The sequence below is a fragment of the Bos mutus genome, chromosome 16, assembly GCF_027580195.1.
Source record: "Bos mutus isolate GX-2022 chromosome 16, NWIPB_WYAK_1.1, whole genome shotgun sequence".
Classification (NCBI taxonomy): Eukaryota; Metazoa; Chordata; class Mammalia; order Artiodactyla; family Bovidae; genus Bos; species Bos mutus.
In genome coordinates this window covers 79,085,201-79,108,449 of record NC_091632.1, presented here as the reverse complement: position 1 = coordinate 79,108,449, position 23,249 = coordinate 79,085,201, and the positions used below count along the sequence as shown (strand labels likewise).

Here is a 23,249-nt window from a genome sequence, read left to right as displayed (position 1 = left end):
TTTGGAAAAGATAAAAGCACCTTGATTTCATTAAAGTGCCATAAAAAGCAGTTTGAGGTGATATATGAGACTCTCAAACCAAAAATAATATGTTTTATATCTCAGCATGAGGTTAAAGCAATTATGGACTTAACCTTTCAAAAGACGTTGCATCAAACTGTCATTGAGTTGGTGTTGTAAGTTGTTAAAATAATGGCCTCCAGTGAGCCATGCCCCCTGTGTCTGTGGCCCATTTTGATTCCACATTGCAGCTTCTTCCCCAAGGAGGCACAGTATACTTCCCCACCTTTGAATATGGGCTGTCTGGTCACTTGCTTTGACGAATATACTGTGACAAAAACTGTTAATACATTGTGTGACTTTAAAAACAAAGCCTTGAAAGGCCATCCAGGCTCTGCTTGCCTTTGGTTGGAACATGGCCCAGAGACTATATATGAAGAATCTGATTTATTCTTTCCAAGGATGAAAAATCCCATGGAAAGTGAGACTTATCCATCCCAGGCACCCCACCTCACTGGTTCCCAACTCACCCATCAACCACTGATTCTCTTTCAAGTTGTTACTTTGCTGTTTTCTCGATAAATCCATTGAAATGAATGGATTGTTTTAAAATTCTATCCTAATACTTTATCTCAATATTTCTCATTTTTGGCATCTGTTGATGCTCCCAACTCACCTATCAGCCAATGACAGAAGTCATGCTGACCCACAGAATTTCGAGAAATGAAATGTTTAAGTCAATAAGTTTTGGAGTCATTTGTTATATAGCAATAGATAATGAATACTGTTTGTAATAAAATAATAATCATTTTAATATTAAAACATATTTACTTGTTATTGATTATATTTTGTCCTTGTAGTTTCACAGGTATTAAATGGCATGATTTTAGTTATCACAAGATACAAAGCATATTTTTATTTCCACTTATTTAATTACCATCAATTCCCTTAAATTGTGGAACTCATACCCTGACAGTCATTGATGTATTTTTCAAAAGTAAACCCATGTTTTTAAAATTTGAAAGACAGAAACTTCAAAATTCAACTTACATGTATAGAAACTATTAGAAAGCAAAAACAGTTTAGCAACCTAGCAACTAGTACTTTACGCAGATATATCAATTGTGTAATTTGTGGATCACTTTCTCCTGAACAAAATGACTATAGATATTCATTAAATTATGGAACTGTTACACTATATTTAAATGAATTATTATATGAATTATTATAACAGTTATAAATGCAATTAGCATCTACACTTTGATCAGATTCACAGAAGGAAATTCCATATGGACATGATTTCAGCATTAGAAAATATATGCTCCTACTCATATCAGCAAGAGATGAAGTTAAATAGTGAGCCTAGAGTTAGAAAGAACAAAATCCTACCCAGAATAAGAGTTACAATAAAAGATTTCTGAATATAAGCCCAAGTACAAATTGTAACGAGAGTCAAGTAGAATAAAAATATTCTTCACAGATATTTTGTTTAATCACCATAAATTCCCAAGAAGAAAATAAACTCAAACTGGTTTATAAGAGAAAATCCTTCAGCAGTTTGTCCATTTTTATAATAAATTTGTCAAAGTGAAAAGATAAATATTGCAAATTCTGGAATAAGACTGACTTCAGTCAAATTTTTCTTCTACTGTATAAGGACTATATGATGTCAGATTTCTCAACCTCCCAAACTAAAGTTTTTCAATATGTACAGTGAGAGTAATAAGAGAAACTATATCTTAGAGTTGTTATGATTTAAAAAAGAATCATCAAAAACATCAGCCACTAGTAATTAGTATTTAGTATTAGTATTAGTAATTAGTATTTATCAAATTGATGATTATCATAAATCTTGAGTACCAATGTCTCATTCTCTTAACACTTCTGTATTATCATTGTCTCCAGCAAAAGTAACTAAGGGTTTTCCATGACGCTTTACAAAGTGTTTATTCAGTTCGGTTCAGTTTATTTTAGTGGCTCCGTCATGTCCAACTCTCTGGGACCTCATGGACTGCAGCACGCCATGCCTCCTTGTCCATCACCAACTCCCGGAGTTTACTCAGACTCCTCCTGTCCATTGAGTCAGTGATGCCATCCAACTATCTCATCCTCTGTCTTCCACTTCTCCTCCCACCTCAATCCTTCCCAGCATCAGGGTCTTTTCAAATGAGTCAGTTCTTTGCATCAGATGGCCAAAATATTCAGCATCAGTCGGTCCAGTGAATAATCAGAACTGATTTTCTTTAGGATGGACTGGTTGCATCTCCTTGCAGTCCAGTCCAAGGGACTCTCAAGAGCCTTCTCCAACACCACAGTTCAAAAGCATCAATTTTTCAGCATTCAGCTTTCTTTATAGTCCAACGCTCACATCCATACATGCTGTTGCTGCTGCTGCTGCTGCTACGTCGTGTCAGTCATGTCTAACTCTGTGTGACCCCATAGACAGCAGCCCACCAGGCTCCTCTGTCCCTGGGATTCTCCAGGCAAGAATACTGGAGTGGATTGCCATTGCCTTCTCCCATCCATACATGACTACTTAAAAAAACATAGCTTTGACTAGATGGACCTTTGTTGTCAAAGTAATGTCTCTGCTTTTTAATATGTTGTCTAGATTGGTCATAACTTTTCTTCCAAGGAGCAAGCATCTTTTAATTTCATGGTTGCAGTCACCATCTGCAGTGATTTTGGAGCCCCAAATAATACAGTCTTTCACTGTTTCCCTTGCTTCCCCATCTATTTACCATGAAGTGATGGGACCAAACGCCATGATCTTAGTTTTCTGAATGTTGAGTTTTAAGCCAACTTTTTCACTCTTTTCTTTCACTTTCATCAAGAGGCTCTTTAGTTATTCTTCACCTTCTGCAAGAAAGGTGGTGTCATCTGCATATCTGAGATTATTGATATTTCTCCCAGCAATCGTGATTCCAGCTTGTGCTTCTTTCAGCCTACCGTTTCTCATGATGTACTCTGCATATAAGTTAAATAAGCAGGGTGACAATATACAGCCTTGACGTGCTCCTTTTCCTATTTGGAACCAGTCTGTTGTTCCATGTCCAGTTCTAACTGTTGCTTCCTGACCTGCATAGAGACTTCTCAGAAGGCAGGTCAAGTAGTCTGGTATTCCCATCTCTTTCAGAATTTTCCACAGTTTGTTGCCGTCCAGACAGTCAAAGGCTTTGGCATAGTCAATAAAGCAGAAGTAGATGTTTTTCTGGAACTCTCTTGCTTTTTCAGTGATCCAATGGATATTGGCAATTTGATCTCTGGTTCCTCTGCCTTTTCTAAATCCAGCTTGAACATCTGGAAGTTCACGGTTCAGGTACTGACTTGGGGAATTATGAGCATTAGTTTGCTAACGTGTGAGATGAGTGCAAGTGTGCCGTAGTTTGAGCATTCTTTGGCACTGCCTTTCTTTGGGATTGGAATAAAAATCCAATATTCCAGTCACATTATTTTCAGTTTTTGCATATTTTCCAGAGAATAGGATTATGGGATTATACAAACTTGAATCATAACTTATTAAGCAAATTATGGGAAATGATAATTAGAGAAAAATTTGATTGATTAACATAGTTGAAAAATTATAGAAAATATGTTAGCAAGTCAAAGTAATATATTAAAAAATAATATATTGTCACCAGGTTAAAATTATTCTAGAAATAGATCATCATTTTAAAGGAGAATAATATTATTGCTTCAGTAGATACAAAAAAAAAATAAGCATTTGAGAGAGAATTCAACATCCAGTCAAGATTTTTTTAAAAAGGAAATTAAAAAAATGCTAGGAAGCTACAAGTAAGGAACTTCTTAACATAAGGCAACTTATCTACAAAATAACCTAGAGGAAAACAAATATTTAATGATCATATATTGAGAGCTTTCTTTAAAATTAGGTACAAATAAGGGTGCATACCAAAACCACATGTACTCAGTGTTGTCCTAGAAACCCTGATGAGTGCAATAAGGCTACAAAAATAAATAGAAGGAATAAGCATTGGAAAAAGAGAAACGAAATCGCCACTATTTACATAAGATTCTCTACAAGAAAATTGAAAAGAATTTTTTTTTTCCTAGAATGCCTTTTCATTAGGGAGTTCATCCATTTATGATTTCCAAAATTGAACCGATAGTTCCCCTTTAAATATCCACTTTGAACTCCTGTCTTGTTCCACTAACTAGTCAGTATCTCCTGTTAGGTTTCTCATAACTATCTCAAAATTAATATATCTAGAGTCTGTTTCTCCACATTCTTCCCAGCAGCATATGCTTAGAACATAAGCCACAAACCCATGCAAAATCCACTCTTCTATTCTTTGTATCCAGTCCATCAGGTGCTGGAAGGTTACGCTTCCTGAATATCTCAGACTTATCCACTGACACAACCCTTGTCCATTCCATTATCACGTTTTGCTTAGGCTGTCTTAAAACTCTCCTTTTCCGTTTCTTCCTGAGTATTTACAAATTGTATCTCTAAGCTTATTGCTGCTCTCATATTCCCATCATATTTGCCATAATGATTGTCATTTGTGTATTGTAGTAAGCAGCAGCATCTTCATACCTCTGATGTCAGCCTAAAGTCAATTGTTTCCTTTCAGTATATTGATGACAGCATTCTATTACAACATCATTATTTTTAAAACGACTCTAGTGCATTATTTTTTGTCAATCTCTGTAGATGAAAAATTGAGTGGTGATATAGCTTTGGTTGTGTTAAATCTTTTTTCCTGTGAGAAATAATTTTATCAATGCTCTTCTTTTTTAGAAGTGGCAATTGGTACTGAAACATAGGAAGAGGTAATGGCAGTGTTCCCTAGCTATGACTAATAGAAATATGTGGTTTCAGAACATCTTGTCTTCTCTGTGAGCCTCTTGTGGGACTAGCAATTCCAGTAAAGCCTCTCCAAGGTCAAATATCTGATCTGAAATTACCTGGAAAAAAGATTATGCCTCCACATTGTTAAGCTCTTCGTAAATTGTATCTCCCTAGTGACAAAACTGTGATGAAAAAGGCAAAACGTTATAGTAATTCAGGTTTCAGATGTGTTTCTGGATATATATATATATATATATATCTTTTTCTTCACTGTACATTCCAAAACTCATTAAAACACACACATACACACACACACACACACACAAAACCAAAACAAACAGACAAGGAAAAAAAATGTACTTTACTAGGAAAAGAACCGTTTAACTAAAAAGCCTTGAATGAACTTAAAGAATGAACTGTACTCTTCAGTTTTTCAACTGAATCTAAACTCATTGCTGCTTGTCTCCTGGTCAGATGAAACTGCTCAGAAAATCAGTGTGAGATGAACCCTTATTACATGCATAAACTAATTGCTAGATTTATGTTCCCACTCAAGACTCCCTCCTGCAAATAAAGTGCTACATCATCTGTGACCATTCAATTCCTTTTTCTTTATCAACTAATTTCTTTCAACTACTGGGTTCTTTGGAAATTTCCCACTTCATTTAACAAATATAAGAAGGCATAAAAATCAAATTGATAAATTTTACCCACAAATAGGAGTCAAGAATGTACACATAAGTTTGTACATAAATTTGTAGGAGAGAGGAACATAAAACTCAATTTGTAAATGATTAGTGGATTTTCTATGAATTTTATTTCCCATGCTTTGATGCTGATATTCTCTAAGTAGCAGATTTTAAGTTCATGAGTGAAAGGAAGAATCAGAGTGTAGTAGTAAAGAGTTGAGTGAATAAAATACTTTCTCCTCTGCTGCTGAAGCACGCCTAGAAGAATGATTCATTATACTGGGGCTGTAGGAGTTATCCCTGGGGTATTAAAAAAAATTTTTTTTAATTGCAAACAAAGTTAAAATAGGCAAAAAGAAAATTGTTTTTAACAATATCATTGATAATACTTTATAAACATATTTTTCTTATAGTAGATAATCATGAACAGCTACCATTATAAAAACAATATGTTTAAAATCACACACACACACACACACACACACATCTTATGGAAATGATTTTACTAAAAGTTCAGCCACTATAAATTTTTTACTGAAGCACCAGATACTCCAGTGCCTCAATTTCTTCTTCACAAAAGGAAAATGAAAAAATATTTCCAAGCAATATAAATATTGGAAATTATCTTAGCTGTTTCTAAATAACATATGTATGTGCAAGGCTTGGCTTTTACCAAATGGTGAGGTGTGAGATTTTCATGCTGAATAATTTCTTCATTTCCCATACACACCCACATAAACACCATGTTAAACTTTATTCTTACAGCCTACTTAAGAACATAATGCTTTGAATTCTTAAGTCTCAAAAGATGAATTACCAAAACTTTGAAAATTCTCCATTTTTAGATGGAAATAATTTTTCTGATTTTTTATCTTATTGTGAAGATTATCAGAAACCACTTAACGTAAGGCCATGTTCAAACTCAGCACAATTTGAAGTTCTTTATTTTTTGTTTGTTTCTTTTTTCAAACTATTTTTCACTTTGTAAAAATCAAACATAACATAGCTTAAAAATTATACAGTGAAAATCTGTGTTGCCCCCATTTATATTCAGTGATGAACATTTTCGCACATTTACTTAATCTTCTCTCTGTGTACACACACACACACACACACACACACAATAACACATACACACTCTTTTACATAAGCATGTTTTTTCTAAGAATGACATTCCTGTTACATACACAGGATAACATTTTCACCTCTAAGAGGTGAAATCAATATTTTATTTTTTATTGCATTTGCTTTTCAATTTTTTTATAGGAGTAATTTTAGATTAACAGAAGCATGGTATGGATAGTACAAAGCACTTCTATGTACCTTTGATATCACATAACTTCTCGGAATGTTAGCTTCTTATATAGCCTTGGCCCACTCAATCACATTTTTTAAAATTACATTGGTGTAGATTATGTTTAAGTTAAATGCATTCTTGTATTTTGCTCCTCCTAATAAAATATCAATCACATATTTGTGTTTCATTTCTGTGACTTTTGCAAGTTTAATATATGGACCAAATCATATTTCCTGCTTGTTCTCTTTGAGCTTGGGTAGTTGCTGTTGACCATTAGGGATTTCAAGCCGTTTACTTGGAGACCATTTATAATTTAATTAAGTCAAAGCATCTTTGTGCTTTTGTCCATCAGTTTTCTTATAGTTGTATATGTCTCAAAGACTCAGTTTCATAGTTTTGAAAATCAGAGAAGTGTTTTCCTTCTGTATTAGGATAGTGCCAGGCATATTCTATCATATCCTAGACATAGGATTCTCAGTCTGTAAAGTAGTTTCTTGTTCTGAATGTTTCATAAAGAAGACCTGGTACATATTCTTTTATTCTTACTTACTTATTCAAAACATTTTTATTGGGTCATATTGTGAGCGACAAATTGTTCCAGGAAGTCATGGTACACCAGGGATGTGTGTATGTGTTTCACGTTGTCCGACTCTTTATTGAACCCATGGACTGTAGCCTGCCAGGCTCCTCTGTACATGGGTTCTCCAGGCAAGAATACTAGAGAGAGTTGCCATTTCCTTCTCCAGAGGATCTTTCCAACCCAGGGATCCAACCCACATCTTCTGTATTGGCGGGCAGATTCTTTAACACTGAGCCACCTGGGAAGCCTAAGATGGACTAGCTGTCTATTTCAATGGCAGATTTTCTAATTTCCTTTACCTCTAACCCTTTAAGAGGGCTTTCCTGGTGGTTGGTTCAATGGTTAAGAATCCTCCTGTCAATATAGGAGACACAGATTCTATCTCTGGGTCAGGAAGATCCACTGGAGAAGGAAATGGCTACCCACTTTTCCAGTATTCTTGCCTGAGAAATCCCATGGACGGAGGAACCTGGTGGGCTACAGTCCATGGGATTGCAGAGTTGGACATGACTTAGCAACTGAACAGCAACAAACAACTCTTTAATAACCAGAATGTGCATTTGCTTTCCTTCCAAGAATAGCACCTGAATTGAGCTTATTCTTTCTACAGAGACCTTGAATTATAACCTTAGAATCCTCCTCCCTGAGCCTTTCCATACTCCCTGAACATGAAAACTCATGATCCCAATCATGTTTTAATTTAGAAAGCTTTATGATTTGATATATTATCCCCATTGCTGAAATAGTTACTTCTTTATAGAAAAATCTCATAAAGCACAATTTTACCCCCAAAAGAATGAGATCCTAATACTAGTATTGCTAACTAGTGGAGAGAGCAAATATTATAATGGGATGTTTATTTAATCTAACATTCTCTCAGATCGTACTGTGTGAGAACATACTGTGCACACGCTCATACGTGTATGTTGTGTGTGGGATTGTTAATTAAGCTTTACTAAACAATTAGATTGCTGCTGGACAAGCAGTAAGAGGCTAATGAAAGTTTTAAGTAAAGGTGTAAATTTTTAACTAGATAACAAATTACTAATAACTCCTTGAGAAATGCAGAATGCAGAAAAGAAAAGTGAAAGTGTTAGTCGCTCAGTTGTGTCTGACTCTGTGCAACCCCATAGACTGTAGCTCACCAGGCTCTTGCATCCATGGGATTATCCAGGCAAGACTACTGGAGTGGGTTGCCATCCCTTTCTCCAGGGGATCTTACCGACCCAGAGAGGGAACCCAGGTCACCTGCATTGGCAGACAGATTCTTTACCAACTGTGCCCCCTGGGAAGTCCCAGTTAATGAATATATTCATAGTTGCTTAGATATTCACTTATCTTGCATGATTTAAAAACTTAAAAGATCTATTAAGCATGTAGAAAAATAATACTGTAACTCTGTAGAGTAAAAATAAGCAAAAATGTACGAAATAGTGAAAAAAAAAAAAAAGAAACCTAAAGCCCTCCTGTGTTTCTCTACTGTGAGCCTCCTTTACTTATCATGCAGAACACTTCATTTCTGACACTTCTGGTCCATAAATGTGTGTGTGTTTTACCTCCACACAAAGCAATTCTCTGCAACACCAGTTGGGTGTCCTAAATTCAGCTCAACTCAAGTGATGGCGCTAGTGGTAAAGAACCTGGCTGCCAATGCAGAAAACATAAAAGATATGGGTTCTATCCCTGGGTTTGGAAGATCCCCGGAAGAGGGCATGGCAACCCATTAAAGTATTCTTGCCTGGAGAATCTCCATGGGCAGAGATGTCTGGCGGGCTACAAGGTCGCAAAGAGATGGACATGATTGAAGCAACTTAACACTCACTCACATCTATTCAATGATAGTGCCAGATCCCACAGGGTAATGGCTCAGACCCACAAGACCACCCCCTACCCCCACTTCAGATGATGAGGTACATAGAGTGAGATCTGGAAGGGTCCTGAGCATAGGACCTCTGTCCTTGAGGATTTGGGGTGCATCACTTTCCCAATGTGTGTGTGTTCACCAACCAAGAAGCCCTCCAAACTCCTGACTATTGGTATCTTATGGAAGTTTCCTCACAAAAGCATGACCATTTATTAACTCCACTTCTGGCCCCTGTACCCTCTCTGGAAGATGGGGTTGGAATTGAAAATTTCAAACTTCTAATCACAATTTGATCTTTCTGGTGACTGTTCCCATCCCAGAATCATCCAGGAGCCCATCCAGAGTCACCTCATCAGAATGAAAGATGCTTCTAGTTCTCAAAAGCATCTTAGGAATTTATAAGAGTTCTAGGAGTTCCATGTCAGGAACTGGGTTGGAGGAAAATATAATAACAAGGGATGTTCCTAGTGCTCTTATCAACCAGAAAATTACGAGGGTTTCAGGAATTTTGTGTCAGGAAAACTTCACAAATAGCTTTCAAATATATAAGTGATGTTCCTTCATGATATGGTAACGATGAATTCTGCAGGAGAAGGAGTGACACAGGAGAAGAGCAACAGAAATCTAGACCTAGATCCTGTAATTTTTTATGCAGCATTCATTTTTTGTAGCAGTGTCATTAAAACGTGTCTCCATGGAATGCTGCTCTGGAGATAATATGGAGAAAAGCTTGCTATGAAAGTATTGTATAAAGTAGTAAAAGAATGCACATGCAGAAATCCAAAAAGGATGGCTGCATCAGCTAACATCTGTTTACACAATTATATGAAGGTTTCACGAGGAAATAACATGATCTGCACAAAACATTTTTTTTCTATTTTTTAAAATAATTAAACTCATTTTTAATTTAAGGATAATTGCTCTACAATATTATGCTTGTTTCTCCCAAACATCAACATGAATCCACCATAGATAAACTTATATCCCCTCCCATTTGAGCCTCTTCCCACCTCCCTCCCCATCCGACCCCTCTAGGTTGTTACAGAACCCTGGTTTGAGTTTCCTGAATCACACAACAAATTCCCACTGGCTACGTATTTTACGTATGGTAATATACACGTTTCCATGTTACTCTCTCCATACATCTTACTTCTCTTTCCCCCCATAGTATCCATCAGTCGTGAACACAACAGTTAAATAAAAGTTCATCCTTTACAATTTTATTTATTATAAGAATAGATGTAAAAAGAAATAAAATGTCTAGCCATATGAGAATCGATACACAAAATGTATGATATGTGATCTGTATATAAATTCGTTGGTGTTGTTTAGTCACTAAGCCGTGTCCGATTCTTTCCTGACCCCTGGACTGTAGCCCACCAGGCTCCTCTGTCCATGGGATTTCCCAGGCAAGAATACTCGAGTGCGTTGCCATTTCCTTTTCCAGGGGATCTTCCTGACCCAGGGTTGAACCTGGGTCTCTTGCATTGCAGGTGGGCTCTTTACCACTGATCCACCAGGGAAGCCTGTGTATATAAATTATCCAACTATAAATCATTATTATAAATTTTATTGATATTAAAATGAAGAACATTATGGATGAAATAAGATATGAAATTCCTTAAAATAAGGTAACAATTTTATTAATACTACTTATGTGCATTAAATTATATTTCATTTTATATGAAAACATAATTATAGCTAGAAGGCAAGTTTGTTGAAGATGGTTGTTTTTATTTGTAGAATTTACATTTCACATTTTTTCCCACAAGGTCCAAATTACCAAGTGTAATTAATGCTATAAAAATTTCCAAACAGTTACATCTAAGGAGGAAACATGTTCACTTAATTAGAACAAGGGGTTATGTTTTTATAGACTATAATCATTTGTTTACATGACCAGAAATACTGCTATTATGTTGGAAAATTTTAATATATATATGAATTTATGTCTTTGCAATTAGCATATTGTTATATAACCTATAACCAATTCTCATTTAATATGTTCATATATCTTTCTTTCTTTCATGCCTAGTTCTCATTTTTTTTTTCAGTTCTTATTCAAGCTATTCTATACAGTAAATAGAAGGGACTAAATGTGATAAATTAGCCAGAACACCTCCTTGAGAATGTTAAATTCACCTTCTAATAAGGAATAAAAAATAAGTCATTTTAAAAAGTGGTAGCTATTTTGGGGGCTGCTCCATACAGCATGTGGGATCCTTGTTTCCCCAATCAAGGATCGAACCTAGGCCCCCTACATCAGGAGCATAGAGTTTTAACACACTGGACCACCAGGGATGTTCCAAGGAGTAGTTATTTTTAAAACTGCCAAAGTGATTGTAATTAGCTGAGATAAATTATTGCCAAAAATTTGGGAAGTTTGTGTGTTTGAAAATAAGAAAAAGAAATTTGTAAATTGTAAGTTAGTAGTTTTGACAAAATCAGTTTCATTTTGGATTGTTTGTTCTTTGGTTTTCAGCTTATTAAGATTCAGTTTTGTCTGGGACTAAAAGAAGGAAAATAAAAGTGCAATTATTATATAAGAGATTTTTGTGAACTTGGGTGGGACTTGCTTTAAGATGGTTATCTAGTTTAATTTTGAAGTTAAATGGTATGTGTACTTTTATGGTATTTAATACACAAGCCAATTTGCTCCCCAGAAATGAATAACTTATGTTGCAGGCATGAGCAATATTCCTTTTACTAACTTTTGCCACCTGGTTGAATGAAAAATAATTTAAGAACAACTTTACTATTATTATTGTGGCATGCATGTGTGCTAAGTCGCTTCAGTCATGTCCAACTCTGTGCGACCCTTGACTTTAGCCTGTCAAGCTTCTCTGTCCATGGGATTCTCTAGGCAAAAATACTGGAGTGGATTGCTGTGCCCTCCTCCAGGGGATCTTCCCGACTCATGGATTGAACCTGTTTCTCTTACATCTCCTGCATTGGCAGGCAAGTTCTTTACCATTAGTGCCACTGGGAAAGCCCATAATTGTGGCAAACACTTATTTAATGCTTACTATGTGCAATGACTACAGTTCTGAATAACTTTTTATAGATTAACTCAATAACTTTCTTTTTTAATTTTTTTTTATCGGAGTATAGTTGATTTACAATGTTGTGTTAGTTTCTGCTATACAGCAAAGTAAATCAGTTATACATATATCCCCTCTTTTTTAAACTTTATTTCCCTATAGTTCATTACAGAAAATCAATGAATTTTCATCATAATCTTGTAAAGATAATTGTGCTTAGTCACTCAGTTGTGTCTGACTCTTATGACCTCATGGACTGTAGCCCACCAAGCACCTCTGTCCATGGGATTTTTCAGGTAAGAATACTGTGTTGCCATTTCCTCCTCCGGGGGGGTCTTCCTGACTCAGGGACAAAAACCTTCATGTTCTGTGTCTTCTGCATTGCAGGCAGAGTCTTTACCCACTGAGACATCAAGGAAGCCCCATTAAGATAGTAGATTAGTAATCTATTGCTGGGTAATGACCTCAAACTTTTGTGGTATAACCAATAAGCACTCATTATCTCACAATTTCTGTGGGTCAGGAATTTGGGAGAAGTAATAACCCAGATACCTGTGAGGTTGCAGTAAAGATGTCAGTTAGGTCTGTGTTGTCTGAAGGCTTGACTTGGACTGGAAGTTCTGTATCCAAGGTGGCCCCTCAGCACTCACATGGTTGTCAGGTTAGTGCTGGCTGTGGCAGGAGGCTCAGTTCCTTACCTCTGGGACTTTTCTTTAGGGCTGCTTGAGGGCCTTGTGATGTGGTTGCCTGCTTCTGCCAGACCAGCTGATCCAGGAGAGAGCAAGGCAGAAGCCACAGGGTCTTTTATGACCACCACTCTCTGTCATTTCCACAGTATCTCATTGGTCACATAGATCAGCCATATTCTGTGTAGGAGGGAACGGATGACACAGGATCCAATACCAGGATATGGGAATCATAGAGGCTGTTGGTCAAGCAGGCTAGTCTGTGTAGATTCTATTCTCATTCCCATTTCATGGATGAGAAAACTGAGAAACAGAGATATTAAGTGAAATGCTGATGGTGCCATGCTAAGTGGTAGAGCTCGATCTTGAATATGCATTGTCTCCAGACCATGTGCTGTTAAGCGATATGTAGTGTTGCCATAATAGTTCATTTTACTTTTAAAGTTTTGATTAACAGTTGCACATTTTCATATATCTCTTGTCCACTTCCTTTGTGTGTGTGTTTGTATATAAAGCACACCCCACTTAACCTTATTTTCTACAGAGGTGGCTATTTTTCTCTTAGTGAATTATAGAGATTTTCCTTATTTTAAAATTACAAATATTTTGACTTTTTAAAAGTTGCTTTTTTTTTTTCAGTTTGCCAGTTGTCTTTGGGTTGTGCTTATGGTGTTTCTAACACAATTTTTGTATCTTTTTTGTACATTTGTCACTGTCTTCTTTATGATTTTTGCCTCTAGATTATCCAAAGATCCATCATTTAATAGTTCAAATCAGTTCATTTTTCTAATAGTTACTTTTTAAGGCAGAATTTTCAGCAACCCCTAGAATTATCCCCTAAAGTCAAAAAGAGTGTGTGGATCATGAAGTACTGAAATGCCAAACTTAGTTTTTGGAATCTGTTGATGTGAACTTCATATTGAAGAATTGTGAGGGCTCGTTGGAGGAAGATTATCTCATGGTAGGCAAAGACTCAGCAAGACAAGGCACTTGGCTCAATTATTCCCTTAAATCAACCTCACTTTGTATCCAGTGACTCCTTTAAAATTGCATATGCCTCCTGGTAAAATTGAAATGTCAATGGCCTTTTGTATGTCTCTGTATTAAGATTGTTAGATGAATATCTAGCTGATAGTAGTGCTTATCTACCTATCTATTATCTATCATCTATCTATCTCTATCCACCATCTATCTCTGCAGATGCATTTTGGAGGGAAAAGAAAAGATTTGGTTATTATGGAACACTGCCAAAGATTAGGCAGTGCCCATTAAGTGTGTCTTAAATACCCAATAGAAGAGATGAGGTGAGATCTTATTTGCAACTTTGTCCAGGGTAATGACACAGACAAAAAGAACTGTCACAGATCGTACATGACAACTCTAAATATGGCTATGGGTTGTCATGGGAAGATCAAGAAAATTGTAGCATCTTCCTTCTTTGATAAGGAAAGGGTGTGGACTCATAAAAGTGCATATTTCTACTTGCCTATTTTTATGAAAGAAAAAACTTTAACATATTATGGGACTCTGTACTTTGTTGCATGCTATTCTGTGTTATTTTAATTTAAAGTTTACATTTTTGTAAGACAGATATACTTACTACTTATTTGTCTAATATAATACTAGGCATAGTTGCTCTAAGCCTTACATGATTAAAGATGTGGAATTCGATCTTACATCTTTTGACTCCGGTTGCAATGATTCTTTCAATTAAGTACAGAACCACCCTTGCCACGTTTTCCTATTTTATAATTTATTTCTAAGAGTTCTGGGATTATATTTTAATCTTCATAGAATGTGTGATTCAGAAGGTCTATTTTCCAGTTTAAATGACAATTGTTCCCAGAGATTTAGAGTGAAAAAGACATGCAGTAGAATTGTGCACCTGGATCCTGCATCCTCCCAAGTGATTCCAGGCCTATTTAACTGTTCAGACCTCACATCACCCAAACTCAGTCTTCTGTCTGTTTTGTTAATTCAGCCATCCAGTGCCATCTAAAGCCTCCCTCTTCCACCTCAGGGATGCAATACTTTTCAATTAGCTTTTAACACAGTGCTGCTCAAAGTGAGGTCCAAAGGCCAGTTTCAGTCTATAGACTTTTACTAGCTTGTGCATGCTCAGTCACTTCAGCCGTGTCTGACTCTGTGACCCTATGGACTGTATCCCCCCAGGCTCCTCTGTCCATGGAATTTTCTAGGCAAGAATACTGGATTGGGTTGTCATGCCCTCCTTGACTTTTGCTAGACTACAAAATAAATACCCAGTTGAGACTGAGCATGTAGAAACTTTGATAGCAATCTGACATTGTGACATCCTAATGCATTGCAGTTTGTTGCTCTTTGGAAAGCAAGTAGACTGGTTTGGATCATATCGAGTTCGTAGGTGAGTCATATATGGCATGAGTTCTCTGTGTGTGTGTGTGTTAGTTGCTTAGTCATCTCCGACTCTTTGCAACCACATAGACTGTAGCACACTAGGCCCCTCCGTCCATGGGATTCTCCAGGCAAGAACATGCATGCAAAATAGAACCATATATGTGTTTGCAATAAGTTGGAAATTGAAAAGAGACGTCTGTCTTTCATCACAATTAGCTGAGAAGCCAGCTCAGTGCCTCATCAGTGTAGAGTCTTTTGCGCCTCACCTTCCTTGTTTGTCCTACCCTCTGTAAACCGCCTGGACTTTGCGGTCCGTCATAGCTGCATATCAGTATACTGTTTCCCTTTGTTGTGATTTTTGATGGCTCCTGATTGACAATAGCAAACATACACATAAACAAAATCCTACATGGATGGATCCTTTTCTCCTGCTCCTTGGCTGAGTAAGTGCCACTAGAAACAAAATTCACGCAGTGAGTCAGACTCATATTGGTGAATTCATGGTCCTGCAGCTCACAGGCCCTTCACAGTGTGCACTTTTTTTTCTTATTAAAACACGCTCTTACTCTTGCAGTTACAGTTTCAAACTTTAGCTCATCACTTAATTCTTAGATGGGGGAAAACAATGCATGAAAGATTTCCTCAGATTTTTGCTACCGTATCTCCCCAATGTCACTTCCTTTTCACCCACTCTTTCCTGCTTTTCTCCTGTTACAATAGTATTTCCTTATTTCCATGCTGGTTTCCCTGGTGGCTTAGATGGTAAAGAATCTGCCTGCAACTTGGGAGACCCAGGATTGATCTCTGGGTTGGGAAGATGCCCTGGAAGAGGGCATGGAAACCCACTCTGGTATTCCTGCCTGGAGAATTCCATGGACAGAGGAACCTGGTGGGCTACAGTCCAGGGGGTTGCAAAGAATCAGACACGACTGAGCGACTAACACACACAGACATCTCCTTGCTGGATCCCAATGCCTGGTGCCCTATCTGCAACTTTGTGATATTATTCTCCCCTTCATTTTAAAATCTTTATTTGTTAATTTATCTCCATGGAAATTTAAATGTCTTCCTACCTCTCTGATTTATGTTTAAGAAAATTAAAAGAAATTTTAAGAAAACTTTTAAGAAACTGCATGTTTTCCTCATCTTTCAACTAATGACTCTTAATTATCCTTAAAATCTTAGTTTACACATCACTTTTATGGGGATTTTTTTTCTGATTCCTTGAGGGAAAGAAAGATATCCTTTTTAAATTCTTAGAGTGCTTGCATTCTTGTCCTAAAATTTATCATTGTATATTTGCTACTAATAAGTCTCCTAGAGGTGTTTCAAAAGCTCTTTGAATCAGTGACTCAAATCATTTTAGTCCAGCTATAATATTGGCCAATTCTTTCCAAACTCTGTCATTAAATGGTTGGAGTTTGAGTAACATGGTGTTTGTATTTTTTCAATCATCAGTTCAACTTAGTGGTGATTTGAGCCACTTATCCATCTGGTAGCAAGTAGTAAGCTTTAAAGAACGTTCAGGAGAGAGGAAAACCACTAGAAGATTCATATATTGTAATGCACTCGGTTAATCAATTTTAGACTTGTATAGCTTTTGTAGAGTTCTTTATAGGCAGTTTGAATTTAATACGGATTTAGGCAGGTTACATTACCTCTCTGAAAGTCTAATTCCTTATCTGAAACTGTTTAACACAATATATATCATAGAGCTTTTGTGAGCTTTAATAACACACACATACATACATGTATATGAATCATTTAGCATAAAAGGTGAAATATTGTTTGGGATTATTATTATTGCAATATGATTAAGGTAATTCAATAAATATATCATTCATTCTCAATTTTCATGACATCAATTACTATCACAAACTAGTGAGAAATGCTTTCCATTAGCATCTAAATAAATTGAGTTCTGAAGTCAGCAATTTTTCAAAAAAATATTAATACTTCTGTTTTTGTGACATGGTTTAGAGAAAAAGGTTAATAAAATTAAAACTGTTTTGCTCTAGGATATAGGAAACTTGGTTCCTCTTTTGAGCTTTTAATTAGTGTGATACATTAAAAAAGTTACAGCATTAACATAGCATAAGGATTCAAGTAATTAGAAAAACACAAAAATGTGTTTTATACTCAGTATTACTGAAGTGAAATAAATCTGTTTTTTTAATGTTGCCAACGTCAAGCTGAGTTGAATTCTGTATATTTAATAAGAATCTTATATTTAAATCTTGTGAAAGTAAATGACTTTTAAAGCTTTACTTAAATCTATTCTTAGTCATTTAGTGGTTGAATGGTTCACAGTCTTAGAATTGGAAGAAGTGTGATGCCTGCTCATGTATACACACACACACACACACAAAACCCCAACTGGTAATTTATTGATTTAAACAACAATATCAAAATAAAACTCAATTGTTAGAGATTGTCTATTCTCCTTGAAGAAGAAGCAATTTTCATGGCAATAAACCCACTCATGCTTATAAACAGAGCTTAATAAGCAAAGGTTATGTGAGAGATTTATAACACAATTTGTCCAGTCGGTCTATGTAATAAACTCTTTTCCCATAAAATAAAAACAAATAACATTCAATTTTTAAAATTTACCCCATTTCGTGTTTCTCTTTGAAAGCTCTTTTCCAAAGGATATTTGATTTCTGTAAATCAAAACCCAGGGCTCGAGTGGTTTCATGCACCGGCCGCTGCTGTTTACAGCTTTCCAAAGAGCCGTTACCTAGCAACTGCATAGAAGAAGCTTCCAGCAGTTTAAATCATAGACGAGCTCAGAAAATACTGTGAAGCAGACCTTAAAAAAAATTTCTGACTTGTTAAAATGTAATTAACAAATCGACTTTCTGTCGAAATAGATCAAAAGAGATTTGATCATGTCTATTGATACCTTTATAACTTTAATTATAATTGCTTATCTGAAAAGCTTTCAAATCAAAAATGATAAAAATAGCAATAAAATAGAAACCATGGATCTCACATTATCCTGCTGTTTAAAAGTCACAGTCCTGAAAACTGTTTCCCCTTCCTTAAGATGGCTACTATTAACAGTTTGAGTCGTGTTGTCACACTTTTTTGTGCATGTGTGTAGTCTGCATTTGTATCAGTGGAGTTATATCCTTTTACTCCTTAAGATTTTAAACTGTGTCACTGACATTTCAAGATGGCTTATTGAAATTTCATTTTTAGTAATGCCGAATTGTGATGATAAACATTTAGCATCATCTAAGTGATCCCTGGGTCAGGAAGATCCCCTGGAGAAGGAAATGGCAACCCACTCCAGTACTCTTGCCTGGAAAATTCCATGGATGGAGGAGCCTGGTGGGCTACAGTCCATGATGCCACAGAGTCGGACATGACTGAGCGACTTCACTTTCACTTTTCACTTTTTCCAGTGATCTAAATGAAGATGATCACCATCATCTGTCTAGCATTCTGATCTGCATTTTGTTCTCATTATCTACTCTTCTCCTCAGAAAATCCCATGAGGTAAATACTATTACTATTCACATTGTCAAAGATGAGGCAAGTGAGGCTCTGAGGGAACAGGACCTTGTTCAGGGCCTGACACACTCGGTGGTGACCCCACTGGATCCCATGCACTTATGCTCGAAGAACAAGCAACAAGAGAGAGAGCTGAGTCAAAACAAACAGAAACTTTACAAGGACAAGAAGGAAACACAAGACGGAATATATGTAAATTCAAACGAGGAAATGTTTTCTTCAACAAGGAAAGAGAATTAGAAAACATGGACAGATTTGAGCTCTGCAAAGGAGTGATTGTTGTCTGCATAATCAAAACTGGCCACATACATGGCCAAACCAGTGAGAGGGAAAGAATTTAGACAAAACTGGTTTTGTCTGCCAAATATTAACCCAGAAGTTTACAAAACTTGGTCTAGTAACCATGTTTAACTGAGGAGCCGATACATGCCATTTCCCCCTTGGTAGCCACCCACCCAGCTAAAACTTGGGGATACGTGTGGGAAAAGGAGGGCATTTTACTAAGGAACAAGGAGAGAATGAATATAGACGATAGTAGTTTCAGCCACAGTTCAAATCTTTTTGTCCACCCGAGTATCCATGTACAGTATTTTTTCTATACAGTAAGATAGATGTGTTCAGTATTAGTTGCTCAGACATGTCCAACTCTTTTGTGACCCCATGGATTCTAGCCCACCAGGCTCCTCTACCCCTGGGATTCTCCAGCCAAGAATACTGGAAAGGGTGGCCATTCCCTTCTCTAAGGGATCTTCCCAATCCAGGGATCAAACCTGGGTCTGCTGCATTGTAAGAGGAGCATTCTTTCCCATATGAGCCACCAGGAAAGATTCTCATCCATTATTATGAAAAACACAGCCAAGTTGCTTCAGTTGCTGAATCTAGCTCCAAGTCTAGGATATCTCAATAATGCAAAGTCATTTCTAGCTGTGGATCCTAATAGTCTGGCAATGACAAACCAATAAATGAGTTAGTTACCTCCACTCCCACCCTATATGCATATATAATAGTGGGGAAAGATAACTGTAATAAAATATTGGGTTTTGGAAAATGCAAGGGAGGCACATGGCAGACATTAGTCCAGGTCAATGGTGATTATCCTGTGGGACATGAATTGCAAAGACCTTGCGGTAAATTTTTTGACTAGAGACCATCCTGCTGTACAGAATAACTTGTCTGTTCCTAAGCATAGATTCTTGTTCACTATTTTCAGTGATTACAGAGAATGTTGAAATTGGAACAGATTTCCTCTAGTCCTTTCCATGTGTCAGTGATCGTGCTCAAAGTTCTTTTCTAAGAACTTTCGTACACTTGCCTTATTTGGCTTTTATTGCCCCATCCCCATCTCTGGCTTGGTTGTCATGGCAGCTACCTTGGCATTTCAGTTTGTTGACCCTCTGTTAGTTCGACTCGTTAGTCAAAAATCAACTCTAGTGTCAACTGTCTTCTAGGATTGTACTTCCATGCATTTGAATGGGCAGAGGAATCCAAACAAAAGGCAACCCATAGGCTAGTCCCACTTTAAATTCATGATCACTAATTTTTAGGGGTCTGGCAGGTGCCAAACAGTCATTCTGTTTCCCAAATCTATTTCTTTTTACCCTCTCTTAAACAGCTTTGCCATGTTTTCTCTTCTCACCTCCAACCTCTTTTCTATCAACATTCCAACCTACTTCACTAAGAAAGTAGGACCATAGGAAGGAAAACAAAGTTTTCATAAACTTCTGCCTACGCACATACTCACCAGCCTGAAGGTAGAACTCCCATATGTTCTACCTCCTCTCCTGTTATTATAGATGAACAATTTTAGCAGCACTGTGACTGAGCAGGGTCATGGAAAGAATAACGTATTATGTTAATAAGATTACCCAAATTCTGACAGTCTAGGAATGACATTTTAAGGAATTGGAAATATATCCTATAAAGCTTTCAGATTTATGAAAGGTCATTAGTCCATTTGGCAGATTAAACAGCACTCTCTAGCTATTGATAATAATGTATATTTGCCTTGTAACTCCAGTATTTTTGCCACCTGATGCAAAGAGCTGACTCATTTGAAAAGACCCTGATGTTGAGAAAGACTGAAGGCAGGAGGAGAAGGGAACGACAGAGGATGAGATGGTTAGATGGCATCACCGACTCAATGGACATGAGTTTGGGTAAACTCCGGGAGTTGGTGATGGACAGGGAGGCCTGGCATGCTGCGGTTCATGGGGTCACAAAGAGTCGGACACGACTGAGCAACTGAACTGAACTGAACTGAATACCTAGCCAGTAGTCAAGTGTTATTGAGAATGTTATTGTTTTTGAACTTTGATTTGTGTTTAGTTTTAGGTTGTTTAAACTTAAATAGCCACATGTGGCCAAGGCAACTGTATTGGCCAGCACAGTTTCATTTTTATTTTACCTGATTATTTACTTATTTTATTGAAGTATAGTTGATACACAGTGTTGTGTTACTTTCAGGTGTACAGCCACATGAATCAGTTATGTGCTGGGTGCTTAGTTGCTCAGTTGTGTCCAACTTTTTGTCACCCTGTGGACTGTATAGCCCACCAGGCCCCTCTGTCCATGTGGATTCTTCGGGCAAGAATACTGGAGTGGGTTGCCATGACCTCCTCTAGGGGATCTTCCAAATGCAAGGACCTTCCAAACCCAGGTTTCCCACATTGCAGGCAAATTCTTTACCATCTGAGCCACCAGGAAAGCCCAAGAATACTGGAATGGGTAGCCTATCCCTTCTCCAGGGGGATAAATCCTTCCCAAACCAGGAATTGAACCAGGGTCTCCTGTTTGCAGGCAGATTCTTTACCAGCTGAGCTACTAATGAAGCCTGAATCAGTTACACATACTGATAGCTTACGGTGGACAATGTTGGAGTTGTGATCTCTGAAGAAGAGAATTTAGCTTCAGGACCAGGGGCAAGACTTCAGACACTCAGAACTTCATGTGGCAGAAGTTTCATTACAGTGAAAAAGGAATAGAGGAAGCTTCTGACGTAGATATCAGAAGGGCGGTGGAGAGTGTCCTGTCACTAGGCTTAGCAAGGGAGCTGTATACTTTCTCAGTTGGTTATTAACAATAAATCAAAAGAACATCTCAAGGATGTAAAGGTCTTACCAGATACTCCCACAGTATACATTTTAAGATAACAGGATTAGTCAGACTTTTTTTTTTAAGAAGGAGAAACATGTCTTTGTGCAGGATACATTGTTGTTATATAATCATTGGTAAGGAGTTTAAGGAAAAACATACCCTTGAGGAAGATGAGTTGTTTTACTGTATAATCATTAGCTCTGGGCTTAAAGGAAAAAAAAAAAAAAGTTTTATGTGACTATGACAAAGGAATGTAGAAAAAAGAAAAGTTTGTCCTTTTCTTTTCCTCTGGGGCCCCAGACTCCTTATCAACCTACCCAAGAATTAACTCTCTCCATACATATATTTATATTTTTTTCTTCATACATATATATTTTCTTTTTCCTTATAGGTTATTACAAAATATTGAGTATAGTTCCCTACGCTTTACAGTAGGTCATTGTTGGTTATCTATTGTGTATATAGTAATGTGTATAGGTTAATCCCAGACTCCTAATTTATCTCTCCCTCTGCTTTACCATTAATAATCATACATTTGTTATTTTTATGTTTGTGGATCTATTTCTACTTCATATATAAGTTTTTCTGTGTTATTTTTTTAGATTCCATACATTAGCAATATCATATGAAATGTGTCTTTCTCTGTCTGGCTTACTTCACTTAATACAATCATCTCTAAATCCATTCATATTGCGGTAAATGTCATTTATTCATTCATGACTGAGGCAATTGTATTTGCCAACACAGTCTTAGAAGGGTGATAAGTGGGATGCCAAAAAGTTGCAAAACAGGACAAGCATTTAGGAAGCTGTTTTATTACCCCAAGTGAGAGATTATTAGTGTTTATATAAAGGTCCATGATCCCTTTAGCTGATTTGGGATCCCCCAATCCAGAAAACTCTGAGAAAAGAAAATATTTTAGTATTTCTGTTAGTGGTAAAATCCGACCTGAAGTTATTTGGTAGTAAACCCCATACTGAACTTCATTTTTTTTTTTTTTTAAATTAGTAAAAGTATTCACACATTTAACTGCAAAAACAATAGTGTTTTTAAGCATAGGTTGCTCTCTACATCTAGTACACAAGATGAAGCATATTGTTTCTAAAATTAAAAAAAAATAAATTTTAATTCTAGAAGCTGATAAGTGGCCCTTAAGAGCATGGATAAGGATCAGAAGCCTGCAATAAGTAGTTAAGAGTGGGAATGGGGGGGAGGCGAGTGAGAAAGTGACAGAGGACCAAAGTGGTACCATCCATAAACCTTGGCAGTCATATGACATTGGGAAATGAGG

At 36.8% G+C, this 23,249-nt stretch overlaps 1 protein-coding gene and 1 long non-coding RNA gene across 2 annotated transcripts in view; one reads left to right on the top strand and one right to left on the bottom strand.

Moving 5' to 3' along the window:
• The window catches only part of KCNT2 (potassium sodium-activated channel subfamily T member 2), a 418,728-nt gene that overhangs the window by 257,582 nt on the left and 137,897 nt on the right, over positions 1–23,249 (top strand). The gene's annotated exons all lie outside the window — the stretch shown is intronic.
• On the bottom strand, positions 10,437–18,067 carry LOC138991212 (uncharacterized). The gene is made up of 2 exons (XR_011467169.1): positions 17,960–18,067; positions 10,437–10,769 (listed from the first exon to the last, which is right to left on the bottom strand). It is a non-coding gene; the product is annotated as an uncharacterized lncRNA (long non-coding RNA).